Source organism: Danaus plexippus, chromosome 14 (assembly GCF_018135715.1).
Source record: "Danaus plexippus chromosome 14, MEX_DaPlex, whole genome shotgun sequence".
Classification (NCBI taxonomy): Eukaryota; Metazoa; Arthropoda; class Insecta; order Lepidoptera; family Nymphalidae; genus Danaus; species Danaus plexippus.
The window spans coordinates 1,091,416-1,106,706 of record NC_083546.1 but is presented as its reverse complement, the minus strand read 5'-3'; the positions used below and the strand labels follow the sequence as shown (position 1 = coordinate 1,106,706).

Below are 15,291 nucleotides of genomic sequence, written 5' to 3'. Positions count from 1 at the left end.
AAACCCTAAAACCCTAGATTTTCTGTTTTACAACATACTTCTTAATATTTCTTCGAAACTCTAAAGCTATGAATATTTTTTTGTAATCATCTTATGTCAAACTGAATCTTCAGACAGCAGACAGGTTACAATTTTGATATTGTTATGAAATAGTTTAAAATAACAATTCATTTAGAATATTTACACAGCTTTAAAAAAAGTTTATATAAATAATATTATATTATGACTAGTTAACAATGAACCCAAGGAAATTAAATTGTTCGATAATAAAGCATAATTTGTTTGCGCAATAATGTTGGTAACCTTTGAAATCTAAAATTATATTTAATTAAGCTAATGAGGGATTTCGGACTTATAACTAAATTGCTATTATGTTTTATAGTAACCATATATAATATTAATAAATAATCAAAACGTCAATTACAATGCTAAATTTAATAAAATGATGTGTTCTAAATAAAAGCTAATGAAGCCTTTGGACACTCTGGATTTGAAATTTTAAATTGAATTTTATCGCAACAGAACGTTATACAAATAACATTATCAGATTCAGATGAATAAAAACATAATTAATCAATATACTTAGCAAACAATATTTATGTACAAAAATGTAGGAATTTCTTAATCTTAATTCTATTATGTATATATTTAAAAGGCAACTAAACAAAAACAATATACGCAACATTTAAGGACGAGCGATATTGTGGGGAAGGAGGGGGGTTACATCATTTAGATGCTGAAGGAGTTAAAGGTAGGTGACAGTGCAAATCATTGAGACTACGTTCTCTGATCAAAATGTTATGTAAATTAACGACCAACATTTAGGGGTAAAAAGATTACCCTTCGAATAGTGGATTTTTGTGAACAAAGCAATGGACGTATAGAGTAGTTAATTAAAGGCTTCGATAAAATTAGAATAGCAATATTATAATATTTTAGGCTTATCTAACATTTTGAAAACCAGCATCCGACACCCTAACAAGATTCCGGAGATATCGTAGATGTATCTGTAAAGATCAAATTATAACTTTCCCAATTTTAAAAACGTACCATAAACAAATTTTTGAAAGCTGTAAAGGAATCTTTAAATAAACCAACATCTGTAATGACTGACAGATTAAATGAGACACCTAAATTAATAATCTGGCGAGAAGTTTAAGATGAGTGGTCTTTATGGTCGGTTTTGGTTATCCGGGGTTGTTAGTGTTGGTACATAAGATTTACACAGTTTAGGAGACAGTGAGATGATGAATGATCTAATTATCAATCGATCGCAAAAGATTTGGCGACGAATATCAAGGGGTGTCATAATTCAGAAAAAGATTATGTTAAGAACACTTTCCTGACACGTTTTAATTCAGGAAGACTGTCAATCAATACATCGACAAAGTTAGCATATTCAAGCAGGTTTGCAGTACTACCCTCGGAACTAAGAACAACTTTCCAAGAAATTTGAGATCAAAAGAAAAATAGCAGATGTAGGAGAAATCTACAGCTGATTTGAAATCTTAGTGTGGATAATTTCTACATATGGAAGTGCCCTTACTAAGGATACATAGGTTGCTATCTTAAATTAACTTCACCAGATACGGAGCAAAAATAAACACTTTGTGGGCTATCAAATCTTACAATATTGGTTCAGACCTAAAAGAGGAAGTTAGTATTGAAAAAAATTCAAGAGCTGAATAGGGATTTGTACATAAAAAATATGGAGTTTTCTAGAACCTCACAGTAACAGCATCAATCTCTTAACTATAAGGGGTAAGGACATTACTAGAGCCGAATAAGAGTACCAGTACTGGCATAATCATTAATTCTGTCACCCCGCAGACAACTGTATTTCAGAACACAATACCAATGACTAGAAAAAGTTTTTAAGATGGGAGCAAAAACAGGTTTATGACAAGAAATAAGGGAGAACAGCTCGGATCTCTAGTGATGAATGCCTTTACAATTGAATTGAAAAAGTTGTATCAAGATCGTTGAAGAAGTTGAACAGGATGGAGAAGTTACGGGCAGCTTTGGACTGAAAATTTAATAATTAGATATGATAAGGAACATGATAACAGTTGTAGGTTTAAGTAGTAGAAATCCAGACAGAGTATAGTTTAAGCATCTTTATTACTGCATGCTACATAATTTCTTCAAATAATGAGATCTAAGACTTTCGCGAGTTTTATTCATTTAAATGAAACTAATATATTTTGAGACATCTCGTCTGCCCGTGATCACGGTTGCTGAGAAGTAACCAAAACGTCGGGATTATGTAGTTTTAAAATAATAAAATCCGCGTAGTATATCCGAAATATATTAGTTTTATTTAAATGAATAAAACTCGCGAAAGTCTTAGATCTCATTATAACTAGATAAATTCTGGACAAACTTTAACATAGGGAAATTGCTTACCAGTGCAATTTAAAATATTACACTCTCTGTATTCGCATTTCACCTGAATGATCTTTTTGAAATTTGCAACAGTTGAACTACTGCATAGTGGGAACAATAAACAAAGAAGAGAGGAATATTTTAAGTGGAAGAAACTGCCCCCTAAATGTCAATATAATAAACTAGATACGACGCTATGTGACGAAACCATCCACGGACACCTGCTTATAGATAAACCTTCTTGCTTTTAAATTGATTTTTCAACTATGTGGGAGAGAACTTAGAGCTTTAACAAATCTACGGGAATACCTCCGACTAAACCTATACGAGTGATATTATGAGAAGCAACATTTGCCTTATATAGACACATTACTAATGTTTAATTAGGCAAAAAACAATAAGTTCTCTACATTCACCTTTATATTACCATAAATAAATAATATTAAACGAGTTATGTTACCTTTAAATCTTCTAAATCTAATATCATGGCAAGTTTTAGTAGCACAATTATTAAGAATAAGTAGAACCGCAGACCTAATATTAAGTTTCAGCATGACAAATAATATAACTTTTGACGACATTGTCAATATTACAAGGAAATTAATATTTTGATTGAAACTTCAAACTTAGACCGCTATATATTACAGGTTCATCAAATTAAGTGGTATACTATTGATTTTATTTATCTTCAGTTTTTATTTCCTGTTTATCTGTAAATAATATAAGGTTGGTTATAAAATGTAATTCTGAAACAAATAATTCCCTAAATACTTTTAATTTATGTCAGAAAACCTTTTTAACACACTTTTTGTCGAGAGCATTAGGGGGTTAGAACGACAAGAGTGCAGACAGAGGGTAGAATAAGTATAAGAGTATTGCTGAAATCTTGAATGTTAAGCTTTTGAAAGTAAGTCCGTTGTTCCTAGAAACTTTTGATGGAAAATAATTTAAATTACCATTTTTAACGACTACTAACATATAAGATGCATATATCGATATCCTTTAGGGAGCTTTTCTCGTTTTACATAATTTATTTAATTTGAAAAAATTAAAAGAAAGAATGAAAGAATGGTAAAACCTTACACATTTTGAAATTTATCATTTGCTAGAACTAGTCTAGCTCTGAGCTAAGTTACCTTATAAATAAATACAATTTTTTTTGGTCTATTAAAAAAAAACAAACAAACTTATATCATGACTGTACCTATGTCACCTGGTAAAAAATTAAGGCACCGTCGAAGTAACTCGACGAACAAATAAATCGTAATAATACCTCAGAAAAATTAATGAGATATTTCGCTTCAATAATATGAAATTAAGAAAGAATTGAGAGTAATGTTTTAATATTTTGTCTTTATTATTTCATAAATTATTTTATTAATCTAAATAGGCCACATTTCATCATAATTACAACGACCGCAAAGCTTTCTGTTTTTATTTAAAAATTTGTTGAATAAATAGTCTCCTTACTTTAAACATAGTTGACTAAACTAATTATGCTGGCCTTTTCGAATGTTACCCAGATTTAGTTGGAGCCTAAATTTTACATGCTAATTGATCCTTCTAATCGAGGTTAGATTTCTCACAGCGTTTTGATGATTTTGTGACGATAACATTCACTTTAAATAATTCACCAATTTGAATTAAATCAGAACTTTAGTAAAATTATAGTATATATACCGACAGTACCTCTTTAATGTCAATCACTTTGTGAAATATTTTTCAAAACAAGCTTCTTACATAATACATGTCAGACGAACTAAATTTGATCGCAAGCAATTTACGCATTAATTAACCTTTATAGCTTTTTCATACCACCGAAACTAATAGGCGGAATAGCATACATTTTTATATATTTTATTTTTCAAAAGTTATGGTAGATATTTTCTGAAATATTTTTTATAATTTATTATTTTGTACATTACACAACTCGAAGATATTTTTTTATTTATTTTTTATTTTACTTTATCACACGCAATACATAAGTATTTAATTAACTAAATTGTCTTTTAGGATAAGGACAAAAGTTATCGTTAATTTTTTTTATCTTTTATTTAACTTGTGTCCCTGAATAATTTTACCTTCTCTTTAAATTTTTGAACTCAGTTTTGAAGCCAATATTCTCACCCAATTGAGCTGGTATGTACAACAAATTAAGTAATAATGATATCGATTGCTTAAACGCGTGATGTCTTCCCAGATTTATAATAACAAATTTATAAAAATTTACAGATTTATAAAAACACACAAATTTAACATGGTATTTCTATTGCATCCTAAGATACTTGTAATGTATGCCGATAATAACTCATATAAAAGATATTTCTTTATTACTTTTAAATTTATTCTTCGTCTGTTTTATATTCATTTGCATTTTCAATTACGTATTATAATATTCAAAGTCTAAAACTAAAATCATGTTACCAAATATGTTTTTACGAAATAAAATGCAAAGTCAATCAGATGAAAGGGCTTGAAACATAGGGATTCTTCAATATTTCACACACATCAATCAACGTCGCGTTGTTCGCTAAAAAACGGGAGAGGTCGGGAGATTTTTTAAACATTGCACTCTAAAAAAAATTCGCAATATCGTTACGTATATGCTCTGAAAAATATTTATAACGATTCGTGTAAAGTAAATAAAAAAAAAATCCGAAACAAAAATTTTAAAACATATAATTAACGGAAAACGGATTTTGTCAAATAAAAAATAACTACAGAAGATTCGAATAATTCTGTGATAATCAGAAATTCTGTGTAATATTCCGAGTTAAATAAAAAGACGAGATTTAAAAGCCAAAAAAAAAACATTATTTTGAAATCGTATTACCAGGGGACAATTGATGATTCCTGCAGTAAGGACACATTATACATATGATTCCGTAAATAATGTACACTGAAATTCGAACGTATTTTACATAACTTGTTATATATTGTATATATCGGCGCTATCAGCTTCAATGACGTATGCAACATGAAAATAACACAAGGCTGTCATCAATTATTATAACAACTTATTGGTCGTCGTTACTATTGTTAAAAGTAAAACGAAATCAAAGAAAATAGAACTATGTTTGAATTCTGGTATAAATATGACGTCTGGACGCTCGACAGCGGACTGCAGAGTTCAGCGAGTGCGGATCATAAAGAATGTGATTAGAAGAACCTTCGAGAAATACAAGAACATTTAGAAGAATTGAAGTTTCATTTTAAAATATCTGGAACGTACTGAAACAAGTGACATTAGTGACGTCAGCGAGGCTGGCGTCCTGTCTTTAAAATAATGAATTTTATTAAATCCGATATATATATTCACATGTTTTATGGCTATTAAATAAATTAGTGTAATCATTTGAACTTTCCCGCTTAAAATTCTGTCCTGTTTCGAAACTCAGTGACGCAAATCAAAATATGTTTAGGGTACGGCCAAGGAAATTGTTTTTTCGCTCGGTTGGACATTTTAATTAAGAAAATTTTCAAATATTAGGCTTTTCGTTTCAACACAATATTTGAAAATGCTGTTTTTAAATGTAAAACATGAAAGATCATTAAATAAAATATGATTTGAACAAAACTATCTGACGATTTTAAATGACAAAACATGTCGCATATCTCTAAGGGATTATTTATTTCTGTGCATCATCAGTCGCTGGGTGTCAATCAATGGGGACCTATTTAGGAATCCATCAACCCCAGAGGAGGTTCATATCAACAGTTCACATCCATCTCACTATCAGAGGAAACAAATTAAACACTTTAATACATTGGGCGTGACTTTAAAAAGACCCGACACAAAAAACCTTTCCGATAGTGATACGACCGCAGAGTATCTAGAAGTGTCCTTAATTTAAATTAATATTGTTTGCCATTTAAAGACAAATAAACAGACTAATAACTATAACGTGTATTTTGTCGTTGTATGCAAATACGTTTATTATGCAAGTTTTATAGAGCTGTCTGTCTGTAAGTCTGGTGGCAAGTGTTACGCAAATTATACAAGTAGGTTAATATAACCCGTGTAAATAAAAAAAATCAATAATAAATATGGATACACCAATAAGTCACTTACATAATCTGACTAGTTTGTCAGATTAATCATTAAACCTCTTCTAGACGAGCTACACATACGTCCACAGAATACTGACAGATGTAGAAAAAATGTCGGTCCCCTCCAATATCCGGATCTAAATTTGTAGCGTTTCTGAGTCCCAACGACACCAGTCACCAGTACTCTAAATACGTTTGCGTTGATTTTAAAAATTTCAACTTCAAATTGTTTTAAAGCGACAGTTTATCTAAGACATTGATTTTAACAAACGATTTAAAAAATTAGCTTGCCCCGTCGAATAATATCCATGATTTTGAGTTTTAACAAAAAAATCCCCTAAGAGATTATGTTGTGATCAAAATAGAAATACCGTTTATTGAAATTAATCTTGGATTGGAACGACAAGTCTAGACATCTCAGCTGGCTGTCTGGAATGTCCGATTAATACTCGTATATTTCATAGTAGACGGAAAAACTGATTATATAAAAGAAATAAAATTTTCAGATTAACATAAAATATTTGCTACATATGGATTTTCATAACATTTATTTTTATCTACAGACTAACTTAAATTTATTTTTAATTAGTATCTTTAATAGAATTTTCAACTAATTCCATTATGTTCGCAGTTTTACGGTGTCATTTTAAAAACCACGTCACGGAGTAAATGCGAACAACTTAATATCAATCCCCGTGCAATCTATTACGTACATTAATACCGGGACACAGAATTCAAAATGCTGCGTGTATTTCAGTAACAAAATTCATTTGAAGCCATCTTCGCCTAATGAGTTTACGGTAAAAAGAGAGAAATGCCAAAATTATCAAAGCAAAATAGCCAACGTAGTGCTTGTGAGAATTTATTTAAATATTTCTTGAATTTATTTCATATTCGTATAAAAATGTTCGTTAATTTGAGAATATCAAAAGAATATTATATTTTACATAGAAATATATTTTCATTGGGCTAGATAAAAACAACTTCCTATTCACAAACCATTAAAAGTACTGGACGGAATCCTTAATGAGATTAGGAACTAGGCGGTATAAGACACAGGGCCGGACGTTTATTTTAAGAATATTATCTTAAAACTAGTAACGAGGAAATAAACGGAATTTCAGTATCAGGCACACTTTCCTGAGTGAACGAACGCGTGCGCATCTATTTATATAAATACCGAGGGCGAGTCTGCCCCCTTCTTTTGTTCGTGTTACATCTTAAATAGATCGTTGGGGTGTCGGGATGCGCATGAGTCAGTGACGGTTAGCGCGCCGGCGCGTGCGCAGAACCGCGCCCAATTTGAAACACGAAAAAACCTATGTGGTGTGCAGTGATTGGTGGCAGTGATTAATATGTGATTTCATTTAACTTCATTCTCGTTACATTGGTAAGACGGCATTATTTATTAAAAAAAATATTATATCTAAAATAGAAATTACGGTATCACAAAAAAAAATAAGGAAATTCATATTTAAAATATATTATTTCAGTGGTTATACATAAAAATAGACTGGCAACTGTTATACCACGCGCTGAAACACCTCGAGAGTTACGTTTACAGTAAAATTAATAAACAGGCCGCTGACCCCGTTCCGTTAATTTCCCGTCTGCATTCAGCCACTCGCAATTTAAACGGGTGATAACAGATTTCAGCTGTGGGTCTAAAACCCTTATCATTAATACTAACAAATGTAACAATGCTCTTTGCATTTCGGTAAAATGAGCAGTAAAATTTCAGTTACATTTAATTTTTAAAAGAATTTATATTAATTTATATTTCTTTATTTAGCTTCAAAGATATTGAATGTTTTTTTGCTTTTGCTTTTACAAAAATGAAGACAACAAAATATGTCAAAGCTATATTGATATCATTGATATCGATGAAATAACAATACAGCCAGCAAAAACATCCAGTACCATCAGAACGGCATAATCAAGAGACTCAAAGGACCGGAAATTCGTGGCAACGAGATTGAAGCACGCAATTTTGTTATCTGTGCAAACACAATAGGGTCGTATCTGCCTTTTGATGATACCGCTATAATAACCAGCCTTTATAAAGACGGTAGAACCGTGACAGGTTAGGCATATCAAGATCTCGGTAGGGTCAAGCATATTAAGATGTCCTTTAATCTATAATGATACTCAAAAAAAATTTCTTCCTTGCATATTTACCATCATTAACTAGTAAAAGCAAAGAAAAATTATAAAAAATATAGCTAAAATAATTGCTGTAAAATAAAAAAAAAACAATAATTATTAATGCACAGCAATATATAATGATCTTATCGACGTTGCGTATATTTTAAATATTAAATTAATTAATAAAAATGAAATAGAAAATTTCTAATCGAAAAGAAAAATTCAGTTTGACTGAGTTAAAGCGAATGAAAATAAAACATTTTTCAACATTTCATACTGTTGGTGCAAGTTACCCGAGCGGCTTACAGCGGTAACAAATAAAGGAGTGAAGTTTGCAGAAACTGGTTTATATTGACGATACGGAATATTCATGAAAATAGTGAATTCTTTAAAAAGACAATTTCATACGGTATATTGAATTTTTAAATTTTGCTTTAAATTTTAGTACATTCTAAAATATCGTGCTCTCAATAATAATTTAGTAATGTTTTTTTATAACGTAAAAATCGATAATGATAAATTAGCTACACACTCGATCCACCGCATCGATAGACGGTCTAAAAACTTAAACAAATGGAGAAATAAGTAAGACACATAGTGACAACTTAAAAATAGATACATGTATTGTATTTCACTACTAAGATTTAGAAAATCCATTCGGAATTGCACCAAACTCACATATCCCTGCGCTTCGCTTACAAATTGAACGGTATATAAGTTTTAGTAAGCAAGCAATATACCTATGTTACTAAATCTTAGAGTAATCTTTATGTTTCGGATAAATTATTAGTTTCCTCGCTTTAAAAAGCAAGTAAAATTGAGTTACATCGTACACTTTTATACAATATTTAGTTTGAAACAATATAAAATATATTTTATAATATAAATATGTCGATCCAAACATATATAAAAATATTGAAATAAAATAGGTTTAAAAAAATTTAAATAATATTATTATTATAAAAAATTATAAAAAAATTGAAGCTCTTGAGGGCTCTGGTGATGAAAGTGGGTAATTTAAATATTATATTTCGCATTGTTTTCGTTTGTTTCTTATATAAAGAAATAAATTTTATGAGTTTTTTTAGTTAGTTTCAGCCCCTTAATTATAAGGTTTACGCAGGTATAAAACTCTTTACTAAAATCACTTAAAACTACTATAAGACTGTAAAAATGCTAACCAATTTCTTTTTTACATTTGCATTTCTATAAGTCAGAATAATAATTTAATTTATAGTCAGCTTAAATTTCCTTCGCCAGAATAATTTATATTTATATAATATAGAAAATTAATAATTGATTTAATTCAGAGCACTAGTTATTAAGTTACATTCAATGCCCACAACCTTGAACCAAAGACAATAGAGTGATTAGTTCGACTACTTTCAACATTAAGGTTACATGAAAGCTTCTGTGACATGTACTGCCTTGATTGTACGTCATCCGAGCCTCATTTTGTTGTTTATTAATGATTTTAGCATTATGAATGTTATCACAACTGGTAAAAACACTGCTATTACTAGACATTGTTTGCATTTTCCTCATGAAAATCTGATACAACGCTCACAATTTTAAATTAAACTAAGTTGTTCGGAAACTATGCTTTTTTTATTATTTATATCTACTTAATCCCAACGTTTCGGTCCCTTTACAGCAACCATGATCACGGGCAGACGAGATGAACCTTTCATATAGATAGATGTTAATATAAAATAACAAAACAAAACGTAGTATCCAAAAAAAATTGTTTCTTTTAAATATATACACTTGAAAATCATATAATGATTTGAACTCTGGCTATTGAATAAAATTTATCGAATACGACTTAATGATTAATATAAAAATATTCTTTTATAATGTCACATGTAACTTAAATATTTTTTTATTAATATTTTACTATAACACTCTTAAAATTTTCAAAGGATCCACATACTACCCACACATTCAGTAATTTTCTTGGTTCACAATTTAAGTCTACGCGACATGTTAGCAATAAAAAATAAATATTGATTTTCCGCTATCATTAAAATAAACATAATATGTCGATAATCCAGAAGAGATTAGGATCCCTTTAAGAAATAAGAATATTCGAATTATACATTAATTATTATAAACTAAATAATATTATCAAACAAATCGTTGGTGTCCCTTTCAGCGTACTTTTCCTGCTCGAACTATTCGCTAACATTGTACTGCGTGAAGAGTAGATATATTGTTAAAGGTCATGCATCAATTTGTCCGGCTAAACATGGACTTGGTGCGTGGGCAGTATCTCATCGATATGTGTCAATCAGTATTGATGGGAGCTTCATTGGGTCATGTTTGTTCAAACTTCTGTCTATCGAAATTAAATTTTGCAGTGCTATATTACTAATACCGATTAATAGTTTTAGGTATTGAATTTTAACAGAATTCGGTATGATTATTATGTATAGGGCTTATGGGACCTAAAGCCCTCTCCTTGAAAGGTGCTTACTTCTTAGTGCAGTGTAGGTAGACAGCCAACCAGTTGAAATGACAAAATGGTCAGATTATCAGGAACGCTATTTAAACATATGGCCTCAGAGCAGTTGTCGTGACGTACATTGGGGAAGCCTATTTCCAGTAGTGATAAGCTAGTTTCATCATGTCAATGACATATCATTTGAAATAATTTTGTTTGTAACTTCCTCATGATTTCTCTGGAATTCTCTATTTTATGTGAAAATAGATACTGCATAAACTAGACAAAAGCAATAGAATGTAATGACCTGAAACATTATCCAAAGAAACTCTGTTACAGATGATTTTGGACGTTGGACGTTTGGACGTTGGATGTTGAAATTGGACTATCTTGGTAATAGTAATATGAATAAAACCGTTTCATTTAAAATTTTTGATTGCTGAAAGATATTATACTTCTTTTAATTTAGCTGCTATTTTAAAATGTACGCTAAAAGGAAATGAAATTTAATAAAAATGTGTAGAATAGTTTTGTGTAAAAAATTACAAATATCAAAATTATTATCGATTCATTTACCAAAACCCGTTGTGGTATTTTTTCATATCCTACAACAGTCGTAATTAATGTATTACGAAACAAAAATTTATATTTTGTCGCTGTTTCGTCGTTTTAATTTATTTCCGTGCTAATTGGAAGAGCAGTTTAATAACGGTTTTAATTGTTTCCGATGACTAAGTTGCCAACTTTGTCCATTTATCTATCTCTTGCTTTCAAATTTGATCTTGTAACGTTAAATGAGAAGTATTTTCTGGTATCAAAAGAACATCTCATTAACAAAAGCCCTTTTGATAATACACTCAAGTTGTGTTTCACTCGAATTTTCTATATATACCCTTTTTATGAACAGCTAACCCTTTTTTGTTAAGCCAAAACCCCTCAGGTTTAAGAGCGAAGTGATACAAATTCGTCGTTCGGCTTTTACCTCCACGACTTTTATTGTTACACAGGAGAAATTAGTAAATTAAGTGACTTCATATATATACATTTACTGGATGTTCTTGCGCGCTTTGAAGTTACCGCATGTAAAAGAAAATTTGGGGATATGGCGTTCCAAGGGAATGTCGTCCTTATGCTAGTAATTTCAGAACTTATGTTTATTTGTATGTTTTATTTATGAAGTGAAATAAAGGTAATTGGTATATGATAAAATAAGCAGCATCTGAGTAACATCTTATTATGTTATTACATTTACAAACTGCTCTTTAGTATGATCTATGTTGATGTTGCTCCTCCGCCCTATAAAATATATCACTGAAATTATTTCAAAACAAATAATATAAATACATTTGTATGTGAATGAAAGTGTGTATATTTCTTTCTCAAAACTACTTAAAGCTTGGACAGAACTTTGTATTAAAGTAGCTTTAGTAACGACGCTACAAATACGTCTCCTGTGTATAAATATCCAAAAGGGCTTGTAACCTGCAAAACACAAAAACATGTATAAACACTGAAATATTTAGTTCGTGGGAATATCACACGCTCATTTAATGTAAAAGATACATTCAATACCAATTTTTCATTCAAATTTCCAAGTATTTTCTTATCACGTTCATACTCGATTAGAACAAGAGACACTCGCAGCCGGATCTTTCTCATTTCCATACTATTAAACCTTACGTCTCCCTTGGAATGAAGGCACGTAAGGAAATGAAATTTGCCTTTTGGATTTTGTCAGCGGTTTTACCTCTGAGCAGAATTTTATTTCTAATTTAAAATGATTTTATTATGTTGCGGCAGGCGAAATTGGTGGACGTAATATTAGTGTTTACGCTGACTAGACCAGAATAATTTGACATTTTCTTTATTAACTACATCTAAATAGTAGTAATTTATTTATATATACATATATATATATATATATATATATATATATACATATATATATATATATATATATATATATTTAAGCCTTTTTGAGTTACAAATTTTTCTTTAAATCCAAAGTAATTTTAATAATCTTTTTTTATGTTAATTTCTCTATGAGAGTCGATAATTTTGGTGTTTTGGTCAGTATCTCACAACTAAACTTTTTGCCCTAATATTGATTTTTCGATAGATAATGAGTATGCTTAATTTACCAGCTTCAGTGAAGACACGTCTCATTATAAATTCTCCCTAAAATTCGAATACTTTAATTGTATACTTGTATAGAATTTTACATATGTACCATAAATTAAATATATATATATTTGTATAATCACACATCAAGTTATGTTGTTTATTTTATATGATTCTGATTACCTGCACGTGAGTTGGTATCCTTAAAATATAAAGAAAGATTGCGGAAGGCGGACGCTAATGAATTATTTACATCAAGTTACCATTTTATACGTCGCTAGTTCCGTAAAATGAATCAGATAATTTACTATACAATTTCAGTTAAATTTAATTGGAATCAAATTCTTATAACGATGTGTTTAATGTAAAGAAACGATGAGCTAATACTTAAATGAAATTTAAATTAGAAAATATTTTATAAATAGTTCATTGACAAGATCTGTGTTCGAACCTGTAACCTAGGAAATATCCCTTAATATTTTTGAATCATAATTTACATATATATATATTACTATACAATCATAATTGATCTTTCTAGACGGAAGTGTAAATAAAAAATAAATGTAATCATATAATTGGAATTTCCAATCTGTCGATGTAAATATTTCAGTCGTACAAAATAAAACGAAAAATCCACTGTTGTCATGCTGGCTTGACAAATGAAATTTTCGGGCCAACTGACGCTATTGCAGCGATAAGAGTTAATAAAAGTAACGGGGTTAATGACATCATTTTTATCATTTAATTACATAAATACATAATAGTAAACGGTTATATTAATTTTTACCTTTGTATATTTGTATGTATATATTTTATATTCGTTTAATCCGATATTGTAATATCCTGAATGCGAATTGTATCTTACTTTTGGTATTCAAACGTAATCGTCAACACAGACGTTCACGAAACGTATATTTACGTTTTATTTGACTCAATTCATTTTAAGTGTTTTTGTTTTTAAGCGGAACGTATTTACTCTCCTTTTCCAGGTGGGCGAGGCTTATCGCTGTCATCAGTTAACGTTTTAACCTGCCGAATTGAAAATTTAAATAAAGCGTAATGATTTGCACACGGAATAAACTTAAAATTCAGGTTTAATACCATTAAGTTTATTTTATTTTCCGCTTTTGTTTCTTAAATGTTTTTCACAAGCATTTACTTTCTAAGTGGGTGTTTTTCATTTTGAATTCTTTAATTATTCACTTCTATATTTAGTTAGTACAACGTTTACATGGATCACAACTTTGTTTTAATATGTATTCGATAATAAAAAAACAAATTTCCTACTAAATTTCCACCAAAATGTATTTATTGGTACATATATAAGGCGTATTTTATGTACAACATTGCCTTGTTTTGCGTTTTAATGTCGCTGGAAACAAAACCCGAGCGTTAATTAAGAAATATTTTTTGTTGGGTACCGAAGATTTATAGTTCGGAACGAAGCATTTTTCCTGGGACTTTTTATTAAATTTTTTCGTCATAACAATGTTATCTACATAACATTTTTGAAATTAAGGGAAATGTTTTTTTTTTATTATTTCAATATAATATGCAATCCTCAACGCACTTATATTTTTCTAGAATTCTAAACAAAGCAGTGACAAATATTTTTTAATATCAGCCTTATATATTTATATTATATATGACGATTCATTATATTATTTTTATTTTGTTTATCCTGAATTATAAGACAATATACAAGAATAAATAAAAATCTTGACTTAAATAATATTTGCACGAAATTTTGTGAAGTAATGTCAATTTCGTGAAAAAAACTGATGTTGGTATTATAACAAGAACCATAAAATAGAAAATACACGCAAGAGACGGTTCTAATAGCTTTCTAATATAAAACAAGAACTTTAATCCAGTAAATGGGTCTCTGAAGAACTCTTTAGTTTTCCGAGCGGTTCGAAATTCTTTTAAAGAACTACTTCCCCTTATCGCCCTCACGATTAACCTTATAAAAACCTAATCATGAGAGTGTTAGTATTAATAACTGTCTGGCCTTAAGCGGAGAAAAAGTTATGAGCAGGAGGAAAGGAAAAATGTAAGCGAATTCAATCAATGAGATCGATAAAAATTTTGTAAAGTTATGAAAATATTTCAAGATTTATGAACTTAATGATTTAAAAACTTTTATC

The 15,291-nt window shown here is 29.7% G+C and overlaps 1 protein-coding gene across 2 annotated transcripts in view; it reads left to right on the top strand.

The window, feature by feature from the left end:
• The first annotated feature begins 7,679 nt into the window (after positions 1-7,679).
• Positions 7,680-15,291, top strand: part of LOC116769377 (protein TANC2) — a 113,896-nt gene continuing 106,284 nt past the window's right edge. For both annotated transcript variants that reach the window (XM_032660441.2, XM_032660440.2), the window contains exon 1: positions 7,680-7,825. The gene's annotated coding sequence lies outside the window, so the exon portion shown is untranslated. The remainder of the gene's footprint in view (positions 7,826-15,291) is intronic.